The following is a 19343-nucleotide window of genomic DNA, read 5'->3' as shown; positions in this document are numbered from 1 at the left end:
AGCTTTATGGGACTGGCTATACCTTTGTGCCTTTCTGGGTGTCACAGAAGAGATACTAAAATCATCAGCTTGTGGACTCTTCTTGTTGCCTTGAAAGAAATTTTATAATATTGCCCACTCCTAATGCAATGGTTCATTCATCATCACAAGTAACACAGGCGTTCATCCATCATCACAAGTAACTCAGCAAGTTTAGTGTGAGTGCCACGGACTTCTCAAAGGGAGCTCCGACCACTGATCAAAGCTGAGGAATTACACAGCCATTTCAAAAGGTACAGGTTAAGGTCAAACACTAGCAAATAAGGCATTCAGAGAGAAGTTAAGAAAGAAACACTGGAGTCCTAATAGCACTGGACCTTTTAAAGGCTTTTTTTAAGTTGTGAAAAATCTCAGCTCCAGAAAAAGATTATTTTTTTAAATTGTGGTTATTATTCTCCCACTCAGCAGACGACGCACATGACCTACACACCACTTTCCCATTTCTTCTCCCCTTCGCTAAGAGCAATAAAAAGCAAAACCAACCAAAATCCCCCTCAAACACACACATGAAACACCTTTGCCTTCAAAAGACTTGTGACATTTACTGGCATCTGGAAACGGCCAGTAAGTAATCAGTTCTTAGGCTCTCCTGTGGCTAACACACAGAACTGTACAACCCGACTTTAAAGGCATTAGTCTGTATTCTGCTGTCAAAGCAGTCGGCACAAGACGAATTAGCCCACTCTGGGTTTGGTGTTGAGACAGCACTAAAGCTTAGTCCAGATAAGCTGGTACTGCTGACTTACGTCAGGTATATCAATATTCTAGTGCTGCACTGCAGTGCGGACCTACCTTCAGTTGCTTCGAGAGTGTCGGTTTTTTACTATTCTCCACTGTTTTTAATCTCTTCTTGACCATTTCAAGAATCTTTAAGCATAACATAGGATTTTATCCAAGCTATACTGAAAGCAGGTTTTAAGGGACAGAATTTCCCATGAATGGATGTCACATTTCACCCAACCCAATTAATAAAATAAGTGTTAATAAAGAAAAAAGAAAAATCGTGGTGCACACTTTCTATTTAAACAATCAAATGGCATTATTAATGAAAAAGTCTGTACAGCAAATGTGTCACAGAACACTCAGGTTTACAAGCAATGGAGTCACGATCTCTGCTTTCTTAGCAAGGTTTGGAATAGGCACTGGCTTTGCTTTTGTGGCACATTAGCAACAACAGATTTTTAATGACAGTAAAACAGTGGAAAAAAAAAAAAGAGAAAGTGGGACGTTGGACCTTTTGCTGTGAATTTTTCCAGCTATGTGAATTAGGTCTGAGCACAGGAAGACACAACTATCACAGATGAAGGCTGCAGTTTTCATGGTTTGGTTTTTGTTGGTTTTGAGGTGGGTTTTTTTCATTTGCTTAGTTTTACTTTTAGGAAGATGCTAATTTATGGATAAATTTCTTGAGACTTTTTTACTTGTCGTCTTATACAGCAAGCTAGTGGGCCTCATTGATTTCTGTTATACACGATACCTTATTAAAAAATGCAAGTTACAAAATATAACAGTAATCTCATTCTGCAGTAAGTTACATATTGGACCAAGTTCATATTTAACATAATAATTCATTAAAGCCACAATACTGCAAACATTCCACACATGTCTAACTTCATCATCATGTGAAATCAATGTGACAATTGATGGTAGCAGAGTTAAGCATCTGCATGTCTGTCCCAGGAGCACTAAAAACATTTGACATCAGCAAGATGCAGAATAGGCTAGTTACTGAACAAAATAAGGAGCTACATCTTATTTTCCTCGGTATTTCTGACACATCGCAAGTACTCTTTTACTAGGCTACTACCGAAAAGTGTACTCTCCAATTGCACGGTGACACAAGTTACATGACATGCAAAAAATAAACCGTTTAGCAATTATCATGAATTGACGCGACTTTCTTACTAAAGAGCAATTACATGAGCAGAATGGAGGAGTTAAAAACAAAACAAGGCAGCAGAAAACCTGCATTTAACTTCAAAGTGTCAGAAGCAGGTAAAATGCAGACCTTCAGCTTTACATGGAGCTTTTCTTTGGAGAGCAATTTAGCACAAACACCAATGTAGCTCTTCTTTAAGTGCTCTTACTCACCGACATCCTTTTAGTCTTTATTAAAGCCAACTGTGATGATTTCCTTTGGCCCCGAAAAAATGGAAAAGATTGATTCCACACCCCCCAACCACCCCCCCTCCCCTCCAAAATCTTACATCACCATTTATGTCTTTAAGAGAAAAAAAGGCTTCCTCCAATATTGCTTAAGCATGACTCAGGCATCATAAATATCTTGTAAAAAACTCAGGTGGTCTAATAGAAAATACTGAAATAAGGTTACTGAAACTGGATATTAAAAAGAACAGAGAAAGTTCATTAATACTACCATGTGTGACATCAAACCAATCAAAAGTTTTCCTAGTTAATGGTTTTCTTTGTGGAAATATGTTATGAATTGCTGCAATGCAAATTACAGGTAAAGCAGATGAATGAGTACATAAGTACACGAGTTCATGCACTGTGAATATGTGCACATGACAGAGATCAGCCTAGGGGTTTATTCATCTCTGAGATGGAAGCAAAGAAAAAAAGAAATACATTCAAGTGTATAGATGAAAAGCAAAGCCTCTAAACCAGCTAGTAATTACTTATATTTATCTTGGATGTACCTGAATTAGTAGTGATAGAACAGTTACTATTACCTTTGAGTAATAAATTCAAAATATTAAGACTATCAGGTAGAAGTTCTTTATAACGGAAATAATATTCACGGTTATGAGTTTTCTTCTCCACACAGGAGAAACTGCTTGACAGTTCTGACCATCACACCCAGCAGCATTACCCACCTGATTACTGACATGGATATTGCCATCAAAACTAGAAATGTGAAAAGTTATTATCCACTGCAATTACAGTAACATGCATCACAGATGCCAGTTTCCATGGAAATAAAATATACAATACTACTTTCTAATGCATACAAATCATCACTCTTAGATCTCACTGATGGGTTTAAAAGTCACATTTTAAAGGGCCTAAAAGTTACATTTCTGAAGGAAAAATGTTAATGGAAAGAGTGAGCGCATTATTTATAGGTTGCTTTTAATCTAGAGCAGAAGTGTTTTCTCTAAAGCAACAGCAACACTAATTGCGGAGTTCTATCTGGAGTAGAGCACATCTTCTGAAATGAGCAGGAGCTACATAAATAGGCCTTGCCTGGGCATCTCCAGTGAAACGCCAGGGTTTGAGAGCTCCTCAATTAAGTTCTGGAGCAGCTCTTCCTCGCTGCTCTGAGGAAGAGCCCGAGCACTGGCCTCCTCCAGCTCGCCCCGAGCCTCACAGTCTGGCTGAGCCCCTGCACTACCCTCAACAATAACAGCATTATCAGATTAAGCTTTGTACCAAAGTTGAGGAAATCAAGCCATTTAACTTAAAGATGCAACATATTTAAAGAGTTGCTTACACAAGAGAGTGCAAAAAATGTAAGAGACTATTCAAACAAACCATTACAGTTTCAGATAATACAAATTACACTCTTATCAATAACATTGTCTGAGCAACAGGGACCTCACGTGTACGTAGGACCAATGCAATTATACAATTGGAAATATAACGAGGACTTAAGTGAACACAGTTTGTTATTTCTGTACTGCATAAACATACTATCTTCTTGACAACTGTTAACATTTCTCATCAATATTAATGGCTCAATGGCCATTAAAGAAAAGCAAAAGCCTAAACAATATCCTGCACAACCCGATCATTTTTCAGACTCCTACATTCCTACAGAACTAACTAAACCCGAAGGAACTAAAGCAGATTAGTAAAATGATTCGTCATCGTAACAGCTCTTCCGAGATTAAATAGAAGATCCGTCTGTATCAAAATTAAGTTCCTGTTGCACACAACCCCCCAACCCCACCCTTTGCCTGGTAAAACCAGAAGATCAGTTTTCTTCTGAAATTCTACATTGCCAAGACCAGAAAAGACAGGGATTTGTATGTAGCTTATTCTGAATAATTACCCTCAGAAGGCCAACGTTTTGTGTACAATAATCTTTCTCTACATAGAGAGGCAGCCAAACCAAACTTTGTTTTCAATTAAGTTCTGGACAAAACACCACAGTATAAACACACAACTATATAACCAGTAAAGATTTCCAGGACCATACATCTATTTCTGGTTATTTTGTTGAACACATCAGATCAAATCAATTTGTTTATGGTTATAGGGCACAAGTCGCTGCCAGGCAGTGAAACAGCAGCTCAATGTCACATCTAATTAGTAGCACCAAGACAACAGCACACCTAGAAGCCAGATTTTCATACTGTTACTGGTCATCACTTATAAAAATTGCCACAACTATTAAACTGCAAAAGATCTTTACACCAACGAAGTCAAATACTGGCAATTCACTTCGCAAAAGGAATCAATACCTAGATATATTTGCTTTCCACTTGAAAAACATTCTAGATTCCCCTCCCTGCCCCCCCCCCCACATAAAGGTGCCAATGTATCCAAAGAATGATTTAGAAACTGAACATTAGCTGTAAATTGGAATCAACACACTATCCAACTTTGCAGCCTGACTTCTACAAACATTTCTGAATCTTTCATATAATCATAGAATTGGATTGGAAGGGACCTTCATGTTGCAGCTGCCTCTCCATATAATCAATGTGATCATATAATTGGCTAACAAAAACACAGGATTTTTTCCCCCCCCTATAATTGGATATCTGAGTGACAAAAAAACAGAATTGGTATAACTACTTCAATAAAGAGTTGAATATCCTCCATTTGTAGGCTATGAAAAAGCTTTACTACAATGGACGTCCAAAAAAAACCAAACCAAACAAAAACCACTTAGCTACACCACTGAGATTCCTGTTAAACATTTGAGATTGGTTTCTGGAGAACTTGTAGGTTCTGCTACCCGCAGAAATAATGGGGGGAGGTAAATTATGGGAGAGATTTCTGCCAGAATCATCACTAAGCCTTGTGGTAATGCACAATCCCAACCTGGGGTCTCCAGACCCCAAGCCACTAACACTGAAGCATACAAAAGTGCTAAAAAAACCAAACCCCAACACTCCTCCAGAAAGAGCTTATTAGGATTATAAAAAAAGAAAAAGATACAAGATGAGCAGGACAGTATCCATAATAGAAGTAAAAATTCATTCATATAGATTATTTTTTTTTTAAGTATCTTCCGGCTCACGGATGTAATACATACCAATTCCTCATCCGCCAGGTAAGTGAAAGAATGCATAGGAAATTATGTCAAGCTTAAAAACTTCTTTTCCTTCAGCACTCACTGTAACTTCATATACTCTGGTTCTGTGCACTATTATTTTTAAATTAGCAACAGATCTGACTGATAGCTGGTGAAACAGACATGAAAAATACCCAATAGATTTCATAATGCAACACATTTCCATTTCCCTTTCCCCTTCTGTCTGCCACCAGAATCAGGGCTTGCTTGGGACTGTGACTATTACCTTACCCAAAGAATTTACAACTCACTCGCTTAATTTAAAAATGAATAAAGAATTAGTCAAGACCATAGAATGCCTGCAAAGTAGATACATTTTTTTTAAAAATAATTCATACTGAACAAGGGAGGGGGGGGAGAAGACTGCCAAATACCCATGCATGACAGAAGCTGTCCTTGAGTAGATCTTACTTATTTACTTAAGTCTTAAATATTTGTAAGGTGGTAAGTATCTTTCTGCATATTACAGAGATGGAACCTGCATCAGTTCTGAAAGCGTGAGTTCTTTGTTTCTTTGATTTTTTGACTTAAGTATGAATAATTCAGTTTACCTAATAATTTGAATGAGCTTTATCAAACAAAAAAAAATTTAAAATTGCATCCAAGAAGTTGATGAAAATATTCTGTGTTGTATCATTTGAATACCTGATCTCAGGCCATGGTACTATACTTTATTGACCGTCACTGTAAGGCTGTTGGTGGAGCAGCCCAAAAAAAGTCACTGTTCATAAATGGCACATTCAATACTCAGTATTTAAGGTCTGAGGTTTCTCTTTTAAATTGATACTCTCTAAAATATTTGATTTGAAAACCTACATGTTTAAGAGATTAGAGCTCTGTAGAAAAAACAAGTGTGCAATGTGATGAACCATGAAATATCTTACAGTAAAAAAAGAGAGATGAAATACCTTATAGCAAAGCTTCAGGATATAAATTTATAAATTTAATCGTTAACTTGCTCCCAATTTGCTATACAATCGCTTAACTCCCACCATAGTTCATTAGAACAAGAAATGTGTTAACTCAAAAAAGTTATTTTATTTTATAACCTCTGCAACACACTAAAAAGCCTAAGAAAATTCAGAGTTTAAGGGGGGGAAAAAGGACAAGAACACTGCGTATGTAGAGATGGGGAGGGGAAGGAGGATGTAGATAGAAAAAAATTAGATCTGGATTGGAGAACTGCAGTCTGCAACTCCATGGGTGCAGTACCATGCCAAAACACTCCTAGTTTTCCCATTCCCATGACCTCTGATTATTAAAACTTTAATAATTTACATCAACTACCAAGAAACACACGGCTTCAACTCAGATTTTCAACTGCCTATTTATGTACAATATTACACTTAGGTACTGACCACCATGCACATACGACAATATATTCTACCAGGAAATAGTATGAAGAATTGTCTTTTTTTGTGGGACAAAAAAAGACCATTTGGGGAGCTAAAATAGCAAAGCTGTCACCACAGTGCTTTATTTTGTACTTAGGAGACTGTTAGCTGCAATACCAGAAGAAAATCATAATGAATAAACATGTGTGTTCATCATGCACAGCTTGCCCTTCTTGATGAACTCTCAAGGTTCACAAAAATAGCCTTTGACTTACGTACTTTAATACCATTTGAAGAGGAGCACTGCAAGATAATTAAAACCAAAATAATTCTACACTGCTAAGTGTTATGGTTTAGGCTGGGATGGCCACTAAAACAAATGACAAATACCAAAAATGAACTGTAATTTAGATGTTTTCAGCAGAAACCTCATTGATTTTTTTTTGCCATTTTCATACAAGCACACACGTCTGAGTTGAACTGGAGACAATATTTTGCATACAAAGCAAGCCAAGCTTAAATACAACATGCAGGGATCACGACTTGTGTATGATGAAGTCAAGTAATATGTTATTATAATTACTGAAAGAGCTACGGTTTTATTACATAGGGAGTAGATGTGGTGTTTGCTTCTATGGAGAATATATGTTTTTTTTGTAATGGCTGACGGTGCTGCTGTTCACAGGGATAACACAGCCCTGATGGGAACAAGATCCACCCCTGCCCAGAGGGGAGTGGAGAGGGACAGTGGTGGTCCCACAGCAGCACCCGTGGCACTCTGGTGGCAGCAGGACCCTCTCATCAGCCAGGCTGCCCTGTTGGGGTGGATGACCCCGCTGTGGCATGGAGCCCAAGAGCCAATTCACCCAAACAAAGAACCAGAGATGTTTACTGGGGCTTGCTGCAGCTGTACATTGTTGAGGGAACACCACCAGCAAAGCTCTAATGAGGATGCCGGGCCAACAGAGGGTCTAGAGCCAAACGGCACTGCCTCCTGGTTTCAGTCTCTGCCTGGCTAAATACTTACTTTTTTTCCAAAGAGCAGTTCAGAAACACAGATTTTACAAATCACTGTGCTTTCTTAAAAAAAAAATTATACAGGTATACAGATACTCATAGGGATAGAAAGAGACACATCTAAATACATATGAAAATGAGACTCTTTCAATGAGTAATGAGACAATTCGAAATCGATATCAAACTTCTGCCTCCAGACTTAAGTGATGCTCACTGAGTTGACAGAACTACCTTAATACAGTATGACCAAATATGATTTTCTGAAATGGTTAAATACCCCAAAAAAAGTGCAATACTGACAATAGCCAATTAAAAATTAATCCTTACATTAGCTATGACCCCTAGTAACAGTCACATTACACCAAGCATTCAAGATAAATGGCAGCAATACTTGGAGAAGGGAACTAAAGGATGTTAGGGGAAGGGGGGAAGCGATAGACAGATACTAAAAAAACGCACATATGCACATGCAGGGCAATCATTCAAATTTTGCATGTGGGCCATACTCTCTCTCTTGTAGAGGGCATTGCTTTAAAGTGTTCCTGGTCAACTGACAGTCACTGGTTGCCTGCTCATTCAGCATTCTCAACTGCTATGCTTTCTTTAATAAATATGCAGAAATGTATGATACCTATAGAGAGACAGAAGGATGACTGTCATACACTTCAAGTTCACGATCTACTTGCAAAACCTTCTGTGTCTTAAGTAATAGTTGGGGTAGCCATTGCTCCCCTATGTTTTGGATTTATGCTGCTGCCTCAACAGAAATCCCACCTTTAAAAAACCCCAATCAATTTATTCTATTAACAATGTAATTTATACTCCCATACTTCTCATTTAGCAATACATAATGCTTGAAGCTTACCTAGGAACCTGTGGGACTGCTAGACACCAGCCACCACAAAGCACATAGCAAGAAAAAAGAACTTGAAGATCAAAAAAGATCTTGAAGAATTCCTTTCAGAAGTTGGTAAAGGTATTCCCCAATAAAAATTAAAAGTAAAAAAAATAAGTAAGAGTGCCAAGTTTCCATGTCAAAGACTTATTTTCTGATTTGATATAGACAGAAGGAGGAATTAGCTTGTACCTCTCCTGTGCTACAAGTGCTTTGCTGAAAAGGAGGCCCAGGGCACAAGCAGCCAAGACCTATGTAGCATCTTTCCCTGAACTGTTCCTCCTGCAGCCACAGCAACATTCCTTGCTCCTCTTCTACTGTAGCTTTCAAATATTTACTTCAGCATCTGAAGTGGGTTGGGGGTTTGGCAATAGCAAAAAAAGATCTCTTTGCTACACTAAATTATTTTTTGAACGTGCAGAGAAGAGCTTATTCTGTCCAGGACACATTTCCAATGCTTTTAAAGGTTTCTACTTCCAGCTGTCAAAACAAGTCCAGAAATGAAACTAATCTCTGTAAGAGTAAATTGTGTGTTCTTAGCTAGAATCAGATTCTTTGCTTTCTGGTAGATCTCGTTTACTTTCATTCCAATTATTAGATATGAGAGAATATTGCTTTAATGATCTTTCATAAAATTACTTCCTCCTAGCAGCTATTTTTAAAGCTGAGGAATTAATTACAGTTCTTGGTTACCTTATGTAACCAAGACTGTGGTTCCTAATGCACTTCTACACATCAGTTGGCAACAATCTGAATGCCTTTGCTCACAAAGGCGGCCAAAAGATTTTTCCTAGTTATTACAAACATATTTTTAGACTATATGTGATTTCAGATTCTCTTCCAATAACTAAAGCTTCAAGAACTGCAGTGGAAATAGAAACATTTATCAAACCTGGCAAAAAAAAAACTTTGTTTAAGAAAAAAAGAGAATTCTTTGCTCAAATATTGTTTGCAAGGAATAAAAATCTATCATAGATGTTTTGGCTAAACAGCCATTCTAGCCAGACAGCAGAATTTTAATAAATGAAATAAAAATATTATGTATTTACTACTCTCTCTCTCTCCCCAGCAGGTCTGTAAGCTCAGGCAGAGCCTTGATGCAATTTCGTTACAGAGGTTATAGGCTAAAACTGCCTCCTGCCTGGACTGCCTGCAAAGCAAAGCAAAGCAATTTTACTCTGTCTGAATCCATCCCTACAGAAATACTCCTAGAACAGTCTAGGGACTAAATCACTCTTTTTGTGAATTATTTTTATTTAACTAGTTGAAACGAGTTCAGATTGCTCTGCTGCCCCCCCCCCCCGTGTAACAGTATAGTCTGTCACGTACTACTTACTGAGGGGAAAAGGAATAAAATTTGAGAAAAAAAAGACTTTTTTTAAATAACTGGCAGTGCCTGGCTGCCAGGGCCCCTCTGAACAGGGTCCCAAGCAGCCTGAGCTAGCTTAGCCCAGACCTGTGTGGAGTTGGGACCAGATGACCTCCAGAGATCCCTTCCAGCCAAAATTACTCTGATTCTAGTCTAATAACCAAATGGATACCTTGTCCAGATATCATTTAAATCTCACCTGGAATTTTATATATATATAAAATTCCATACATATATATATGTATGAAGAAATGCTTGAAATCCAGCCAATTTGTCTGCTGAAGCCAGCTGTTTAATGTTTCTGCTAGTACAACCACACATTTCCTGGGAGTTTCTAACCTATAGGTAACATGCATTAATCAAGTACTTTAAAGATTCCATACTAGCCAAATATTTACAGTTACTCTGCTCCCTTGACCTTACTCCTCCTATGACTTTGTTAGTTGTATTATTCTTGTCATACAGCCTCTGCTCTCTGTTTATGCAGCTGAATTGATGCAGTTATTCATCATACACCTGGTCTCCGGCACCAAGCTAATAGCCATTATTTGCTCTCCCTGACTACTGTGCCTGCTCTCTCCTTTAATAATTAACAGTTATTACATCTCTAAGTGCTGCTTAGAAAACTGGTTTGGTTGAGTAACAGACTTCCTAGCACCTAGGGTATTTTCTTTACTGAAGCTTTCAAAGAAATTCTGGCTAACTGAAGTGTTTTACCCCTGAGTGCCTTATTTTTCCTTGCTGACAGGGCTGGTTAACTAGCCCGGCTCCCACCATGGCCCTCCTAAGCTCCCCTGCTGAACTCAGAGTGCAGAATTTCACTCCTGACATCTTACCCCACCTAAGTGGAGACCCTTCTTCGGCTCAAAACTGCGTGCCTGCAATTGAGGCACATTTGCATCAGTCTTAAAACAACCAAACCAACTCTACCAATCAACAAACTCCCCCTCTACCTCTCCCTCGCTTCCCTGTACAGTAACACAACTAAGAGAACTCAGAAACACACTCAAAATTCTCATTTCATAAATACTCAGCACTGGACTTCACCCCAAAGTATAGCAACAGTTGAATGACATAACAGACTACCAAAGCAAGTGCAGTTACTTTGTCTTAGGTATCACAAGAAATCAAGTTACCTAGACAGAAGAATATATACACCTGCACATCATTGCTACCTGTTTCTTTTCCATTTTGAGCTATTTTATTGGATTTGAGTCATATGTATTCGCTCTATCCTGTCTTTCCCTTGGTCTCCCCCCTCCCAAATATTTAACATACAGGCAGTTAGAGCCCTCCAAGTTTTTTTCTCCTATGTTGATCTGTGAAATGCTTGCTTTCCACAACTTCTGACCCTTTCCATAAAACGACTTCTGCATCAGCCTCACTGCACAACCTAAATCCATCGACACGCGATCTACCTATCTGCCCACAGGACGTAAAGTTTGACCCAGGCTGCAGCAGCCCCTCTGTTACTTCTTTACTATGCCCCCCATGAACAGAAAAAAAAAAAATAAAAGCTTGATGACTTTTTACAGCTAGATCTCTGTGCCATGTGCAAAACAGTGACAAAATAAGTTCAATAGTTTTTTTTTAAGCTTATTCGAGAGACAAAAGAGGTAGGAGCAGCAAGCCAGCCAGCACCAAAGACGGAGTTTGCAATGTAACAGTTGCTCAAAGCATGTGCCTATATTTGAGTTCAGATCAGGCATGTGCTTTTGAGGCAGAACTTCCCGTGGTCTCCACCTAATGTGATTTCATTTGCACTACCGAGTGCTCCTGGAACGCACAAGGTACATTCCCTCCAGAGAAAGCTACACCAGACAGTGTGCTCCTACCGCTAGCCTGTGGTCAGTCCAGGAGGACACACCAGGAGCAGATCCCAGTAAAGCTTTCCCCAGTGCATCCGGCATGGGAGCCACGTCCTCCTCCCCAGGCTCTACCCCTTACTAACGCAGGGACAGCCTCAGCACCCTACTGTCAGAGTTTGTGATATCCACATCCGTTTTCCAAACTGCCTTTATTTATATGTACATGACCATCGAGAGGACAACTTTACCTACATAGCCTATACATCAGTCTCAGATCCAAAAGTTATGAGTAAAAGCACATTATACATGAGCATGCGCAATATCTATTAACACCTTTATCACATGGAGGTTTTCATATCCCCTAAGAACAGGTTACACAACTCAAATAGATTTTGGCTCCGCATTTCACAGAAACAACATTTGGCTAAAAGCAACTTATAATTTAAGCAAGTTACTTGTTACAGGCTTAACTATTTCACTCAAATCATGTAGACTATGTGTATCTTCATCTCTACGTATTACAAACGTGCATCTGATGTGCCTCACTGGTTTGAAAGGGAGAGAGATTACAGTGGAGACGGACCACATTTATCTGTGATAGGAAGTTACAAACACCATAATCCTATGCTCACTTCACATGTAGTTCACATTGTTATGTAAAGTGATTGTATTTTTAGTTTTCAAGCTGTTGTACAGCCTACTCTCACTAGATTCCCACAGATGTCCAATTTAACTACCAAGGAACCTAGAAACAGATTTCTGCAATCACTCTGATAAACATCATCTTTATTTCTTGCCTCTTGTATATCATCAGAGCTATAAGCACTGGTGAACTTCAGGTAAGCCAAGCCCAATGTCTCAGGCGTCATTTACTGTATTTACAGGTATCTACATATTTTAAATGCATGGTCAATTTGTTAGCCATGAGATCTCCTTTGAAGTTTAACTGAAGAAGAACCGATGTTTTTAATTTCATATGCATATATAGATTTGTGTGTTTATATTAAGTGCATGACAACTTATACATCTATAAAGTGTATATATAAATAGGTATTTGTTTAGATGTGAAAAACTTTATGGCTGTTTTCATAATTAAAAAAATAACCTTTCTGCTTATGTGGCCTCAGATTTCTAAGGGCTTTTTTTGGTTTTATTTTCTTCCATCAGCTAGGGAAAATACATAGCTTCAATTAATGGATCAAATGGATCTAAGGGTGCACAGACATGATACTTGCTCCAAACTAGGCACCTAAAAATGGAAACAGATGACATCAGTAAAGATCTGAAGATATTGACTTTTGGTTAGAATATTTGTAAAGACATTCATAGTTCAAAGATTCTATTTATCTTACCAAAATTTTAATGGAGGCAGCCTTTTAACAGACTGCATTAAGGGAAATGCTCCATTCTCTAACGATGATTCACTACTGATTACTTCCGATATGTAGATGTCCTTTGCAGACCATCAGTCTGCTATATCTAACCCTAATACACTGGAAAGACCTTTTAGTCATTTCATTTGTATGACAGGAATCGGCAATTCCATTTTTGATCCCCAAGGCTTTTCCAGGTCAATTCCTACACTGCTCACCCATATTATTTTCTCATTTCTGTTTGCCATCCTTACAGAGCATTTGGAGAACACGCACCATATTTGCATTACAAAATGCTTGTTTATACTTTTTTTTTTTAATTACTGAAAGTATTTTTAAAATGCTTGGTCACCCTTAAGAAAAAGCACGGAGAATCACTTATCCTGCACCAGTAATTATCTTAACACACTTTTGCCCACAAAGCAAGATTCCACTCCTGCCGTTCTACAGACATAGAATAGCCACAGTAACTAGTGAAAACGATAATGACAACATATAAATACTCCAAACACCATTCTCATTCCCTGTTGCCTCCAGAAGTTGAGCTCCACCCTGGCAGACCTATAAGAGACTTGTAACATTAAGAGACAAACATCTAATTTCTGCTTCAGCTTGTGATTGAAGGGCAAGAAAAGTGAATAGTCATTTCGAGTTGATGATCAGTTAAATAATTACAGCATTCTAGGAAGGTAAGACACAGCACATGTAACAACACTGAATTAGCCCGAGTCCAAGAATCTGAACTACTTAACTCATTTGACTTCATAAAAATAGCTACATTACTTAAGAGTATACTTGGAATAAGGAATTCCTCCCACAAAATTAAAGGGTTTCTTTGCAGTTACTCAGTTTTTATGCCTGTATTTTGACACCTGAACCACAAAATTTAAGACCACTAGATATCAACTATCTGTGGTGTATGAAAATTCATTTCCATCCCATTGAAGGGCATCAAATACCTACATTAAAGAACAGTGGGTTCATTAGTTAAAGCAGTAATACTAATAATTATTATCACACTATATATTATTAATTAAGGATATTTTAAGAAATATCCGTTCCAAATTTCTTCCTGGTATTTAACCTGATTATGCTTTTCTTTAAGCTAATGCAATTGTTCATTTAGCTGGTGTAAATACGAAAATGAGAATCAGAATCAAGCAGATGAGATTTCTTCTACTAATTTGAATGTTTATATGCGAGCCATTTTGTGAAAAGCAAAACGAAGGAATCCAATGCAGTTTGTCCCATAAGCTCTCCTCTTCCCTTCCCACACGCTATGAGGGATGACGTGCTGTGGCTCACAACAAACTACTTTTGTGCCTGGAGTTACCAGCTTCCCACATGGCCTTAGCACTAGCACTCTACCCCTGTTTGCCTCAGAGGTGTCATTTTCATATCTCCCATCTCCAGCTCTTTGTTTTCACGAAAAATCTTTATTTTTGCAACTTAAACTAAAGTTCAACCACACTTGAAAGAGCAGTAAACTATCTAAAATATTACCGGGTACAAAGTCACTTTCAAAGAGACAGGCAGAGCAACCGTATAAATCAAATGGAACCGAGAGAAAATATAATACTTTCATCAACTTCTCACTAAATTGCAGTGGAGCAGTATGCATATTTAACTAACATATACTTGATGTTCAAGAAGAGTTGAATACGATCTCTTCTAAAACCTCATGAGAACAGAAGGGTAACTAATGAAATCCAGACAGCAGCACAGATGCATCGGGGGATCAATCATATAGAGAACCAGAGACACTCACACGTCTGATTATTAAAAGAAAAAATAAAATCAATGCGAAGAGCTGCACTTATGCAATTCTAAGTGTAAATCACACTAAGTGTATAGCATGTTGCAGGTGAAAGCAGATGTGTAAAATGAATGCCATCCTATGCCAAGTGCCCAAGTGAGAGCAGCCCCTGCTGAGAAGGAGCTCAGGATGGAGAGGAACAGGGGCCCTAAAGGTACCAGCAGATAAGCAAAATACACGCTTGTCCAAACCATGATACAACCACACCTTCCACAGTGCATTCCTGCTGGCTGCCCGTGCTGTTCATGATCCTCTTCAGGCTCCCTAAAGACTTGCACAGTAACTGGATACCTTTCCCCATTGACGTACAGTGTGCATTCTAAGTGGGGAATGAGGGGAAAGAAAGGATGGAAACATGAATGCCACAAACTCCGATCCACCCTCAGTGTGTTCATTAACTAAAACCAAGTGGTTGTTTGGATACCTTAATGCATCTATAGGCATTAAAAGTGAGCAACAACAATGGCCAAGCAGACTTCTGTTACAGAATTGACAGATGACCTATCAAGAAGAGGACATTTGCAGTTACACAGCAGCCTGCAGTAACCAACCCATTCGGGATCCCTTCATTTCATACATCCCTCTAAAGCCTATTCTTAGTGCTGAAGAACCTGCTCGCCTGGTGACAAACACCAACCTGTCTACCTTTCCACTGTCTCTATCTGCTCCCTACATTACAGTTTGTGGCGCCTAAAACATCTCCATTTCCAATGGCACAGTTCAGCAGCCAAACACATACCGTTGTGTTTCACTCTGGCTCTTTCATTTTGCCAAAATGAGTTGCCAAATAGTCGATATTACCCTAGTCTAGTTATGCCTTTTTCAAACTATCAAATGAAAAGTAGAAACTTTCCAGGAGGCCACTCTGCAACAGGTTTACTTCAAGAAATGGTCTGCCAAAGTTATCCACCATTTTTAGTGATTTAGCAGGAGTTAAAGACTCCTATCAAGTCTCCAAACCCAATTTGCCAGCTTGGGTTAAAAAAAGAAAGTGTAATAACAAAACAAAATAAGAACAAATAAGCTACTTAACTCCTCTTAGACATTCATTTGCACATATGAACCCTGTTCCTTCTCTAGTACAGCCCACAGCAGCAATAGTGTAAAGAATAAGGGTAGCTAAAAGCCAGCAGCAGCATTTGATGTCCTGCAGGAGAGCATGGGAAGGTGTGAGACAACCCATAAAGACTAAACCCAAACTTAAATGCAAGATCTAACTGCAGGCTCTTGATAAAGTTCCAGTAAAAAAGCTACTCGGTAGCTTTAATTGCTCAATCTTTGAAAACTGTGAACAAGAAAACTGAATAAAGCGGTATTCAGAAGAGGAGTCTTCTCAGTAGTTATTACTGCACTTCAAACTCAATAAGCAGGTAAATCGTTTATACTTGGAACCTAGGCCAATACCAGATCACTGAAGGCACTAATGGGGCAGAAGTTAAACATCAGCTGTTCTGCAGTAACTACAAGCACTTGCCTATCCCTTGACAATGTGCAGAAACTACAATGTCATTTTCTCTTCCTTAATTGCAAGATGAACTTCCAGCTGATGAGCTACTTGTGGGAGTAACTCACAGCCAAGTTCCCACTGAGCAACTTGCAGAGACAAACACTCCCACAACTTCGTCATGGGGTCAAACCCTACGCGCCTCACAGATTTTAGCAGTTACTTGGTTTTAGGAGGACATATGAGCACCAAGTGCCAGCACCTCACTATTTCTTTACACATATTTTTACTCACAGACATGGCTCCTTTTCCAAGGCTCTGTCTGTCCCCTCCCTCAAGGCGTTCTCTCTTTGTGATCTTACAACCCAGAGAACATATTTTTGTTCAGTAATTCAATATCGAAACACAGGCTCCCTTCTTATTCATTGTTTTGGGAGATAAAACTGTTCACCAACACAAGCTAACAGTTTTAGACGTGCCCAACGGTTTATTTGGTCAGGTCTCAATTTGGTAGGAACCACGACATCACCACTAAAGCCATTCACATGGGTAAACTAGTTTCAATCCAGTTATTATCTCCTTAATAGGAACAGACACCAATCTCTCAATCTGAAAAAAACCCTAGTACATTAAAGAGAGGTTAGCTTTATAAAAGTGCTCTGAGAAAATATATCTAAAAAGTAAACTAGAAGACCAAAGAGGAAAGCAAACCACAAACCAATGAGAATGACAACAGCTTATGTTTCCAAAGGTGGTTGTAAGTATCTTTGGGTTTCAATTTTAAGTCTCTCAGTTTATGCCTTGGATATGAGACACTCGGCCAGCCTGTCAGTTGGCAAAAATCTCCATATAATAGTTCCATTTAAAGTCTGTAGTGTCAATTTTCTTCATGTGTTTCAGTGGAAAAGAACTGAATCAGAATTTCCCAAACTGATAGAGAACGTTTCAGATTAAACATGACACAGTAAAAGGCCTGAATTTAAAATTAAAAAAAAAGAAAAAAGAAAAAACCCCAGATTTTTAAAAAATGCTAATGAGACTTCTAGTTTTAGGAGTTCAGATCACACACACACACAAAATAACACCACCACATTCCAAACCAAGCACCTACTTTTGAGACACATGACCTTCAGAAAACAAAACTTGCAGAGGTGATTCTGGAGAGGCCTGGACTTGCCTCCCCATCCCTCTTCTCCACTCCAGCTGCTGGCTCATCCGGCCCTACAACTTTGCAACAGGATGTAACAAAATAGTTTAGAAAGTCATTCCAGAAATACACTGAATTACCCAGAAACCACTTTGTTTACTCTGGTCAATAAAACACTGTTATCTCTCTCACAATAGGCCATACTGTTTATACAAACAAAGTTAGCTTTCATGCATCAACCATCTATTTATTTAGCAAGATCAGCTATCACTGTAAATCAATTTCTTTGCAAATGAGAAACACAGCTTCTGGAAAACCTACTTAAAACTCTTTCCTGCATCCAATATTTGGACATGCAGCAGAACATATGACAAGACTACCAAAAAAAAAAATAAGTTATCAGCACCATATCTAGTGACACACTAAGACAACGTGCCTGTCTTAGATTTTACAAGCATTTTTAAGGAAAAGAGATCATGCGGTGTTTACTTAGTAGTTTTCTATTTAAAATATAAAAGTTTTAGTTGAAGAGTATGACAAGAAAAGGTTACAATTGCTATTCAAACTGGGTGCTATCAGGAGGATATGGAAGATAGGCAACTAAAAGGTAACTCAAAGAATCTGTACTACAGGTTGGTTATTACATGAGTAACCTTCAAGAAAAAAAACACAGAAAATGAATATTGTTTATCAGCTGTGTAAAAAGCATTAAAAGAACAGAAGTAATCCCTGATCAAGCTTGAAATTTTATATAATTTTTTGGCTAGAACAGCCATACGAAGAGGTCTTACAAAGGTGAATTCACCCAACACAGCCATCTAATAGGCTTGTGCTCTTTCGTGACTCTTTCTGATGACTGAGGTCAGTACCACGCTTTCAGACTGCAACACCCTGCAAAACAGCAACTTGGAAGACCCCAACTGAACTGACAGTATCACCAACGACAGCTCCAATACTACTCGGTTACAAAATCTAATATTAGAGATTTTGACGGGAATTAAGTGGCTTCAAAACAAACATACTTCACTACGCAAGTCAAGTATTTGGCTGCAGAACTCTTTCCAAATTTGAGTACCATGGATGAGTTCTGTTGGCAGCTCATGAAGTAAGAGTTGGGGATGGGGAAGCACAAGTGCACACGCAGAGCATTAGCTGAGCTCATTAAAGATTTTGCTCACTCCAGTTATTTTACTTCTTAATCTTTTCATCTGGTATTTTAAGATTCAAACTCAGCAAGAGGAGTAACAGCTTCAAACTGGAAGAGGGTAGAATTAAGTTAGATATCAGGAAGAAATTTTTCACTCTGAGGGTGGTGAGCCCCTGGCCCAGGTTGCCCAGAGAAGCTGTGGCTGCCCCATCCCTGGAGGGGTTCAAGGCCAGGCTGGACGGGGCTTGGAGCAACCTGGTCTGGTGGGAGGTGTCGGAACAGGATGATCTTTAAGGTCCCTTCCAACCTAAACCATTTTATGGTTCTAAGTCAGATTCATTGCAAGCACTCAATCTCTGCAGAACTCCAGGGGAAGCTCAGAAGGATCGTGACTTCAAGCTCTGACATCAGGAGAAAGAAGGTGCATTAAGGACAGTTACAGACTTGGATGCATGTGACACATTTAGTGCTGTCTGCTGCCAAATGCATGACAGTTTCTGAATGGTCTACAAACAGGCAAGAAGTATCAGGTCAAGCTGTGACTACAGTGAAGACATCTGCTTCTAAACAACTGCCTGAATATACATACACAAAAAAATATAAAATAAGTAGCTCTTAGTGGGTTTTTTAGTTTTTTTTAAAGCTCAGTAGTCTCTGAGCAGTAAAGAACTACAGTGCATTTTCACAG

At 38.7% G+C, this 19343-nt stretch overlaps 1 protein-coding gene across 1 annotated transcript in view; it reads right to left on the bottom strand.

The window, feature by feature from the left end:
• PDZD8 (PDZ domain containing 8) overlaps positions 1-19343 on the bottom strand; it is a 64972-nt gene that overhangs the window by 13774 nt on the left and 31855 nt on the right. The gene's annotated exons all lie outside the window — the stretch shown is intronic.

This window comes from Chroicocephalus ridibundus, chromosome 6 (assembly GCF_963924245.1).
Source record: "Chroicocephalus ridibundus chromosome 6, bChrRid1.1, whole genome shotgun sequence".
NCBI lineage: Eukaryota > Metazoa > Chordata > Aves > Charadriiformes > Laridae > Chroicocephalus > Chroicocephalus ridibundus.
This window is presented reverse-complemented; position numbering and strand designations above follow the sequence as displayed.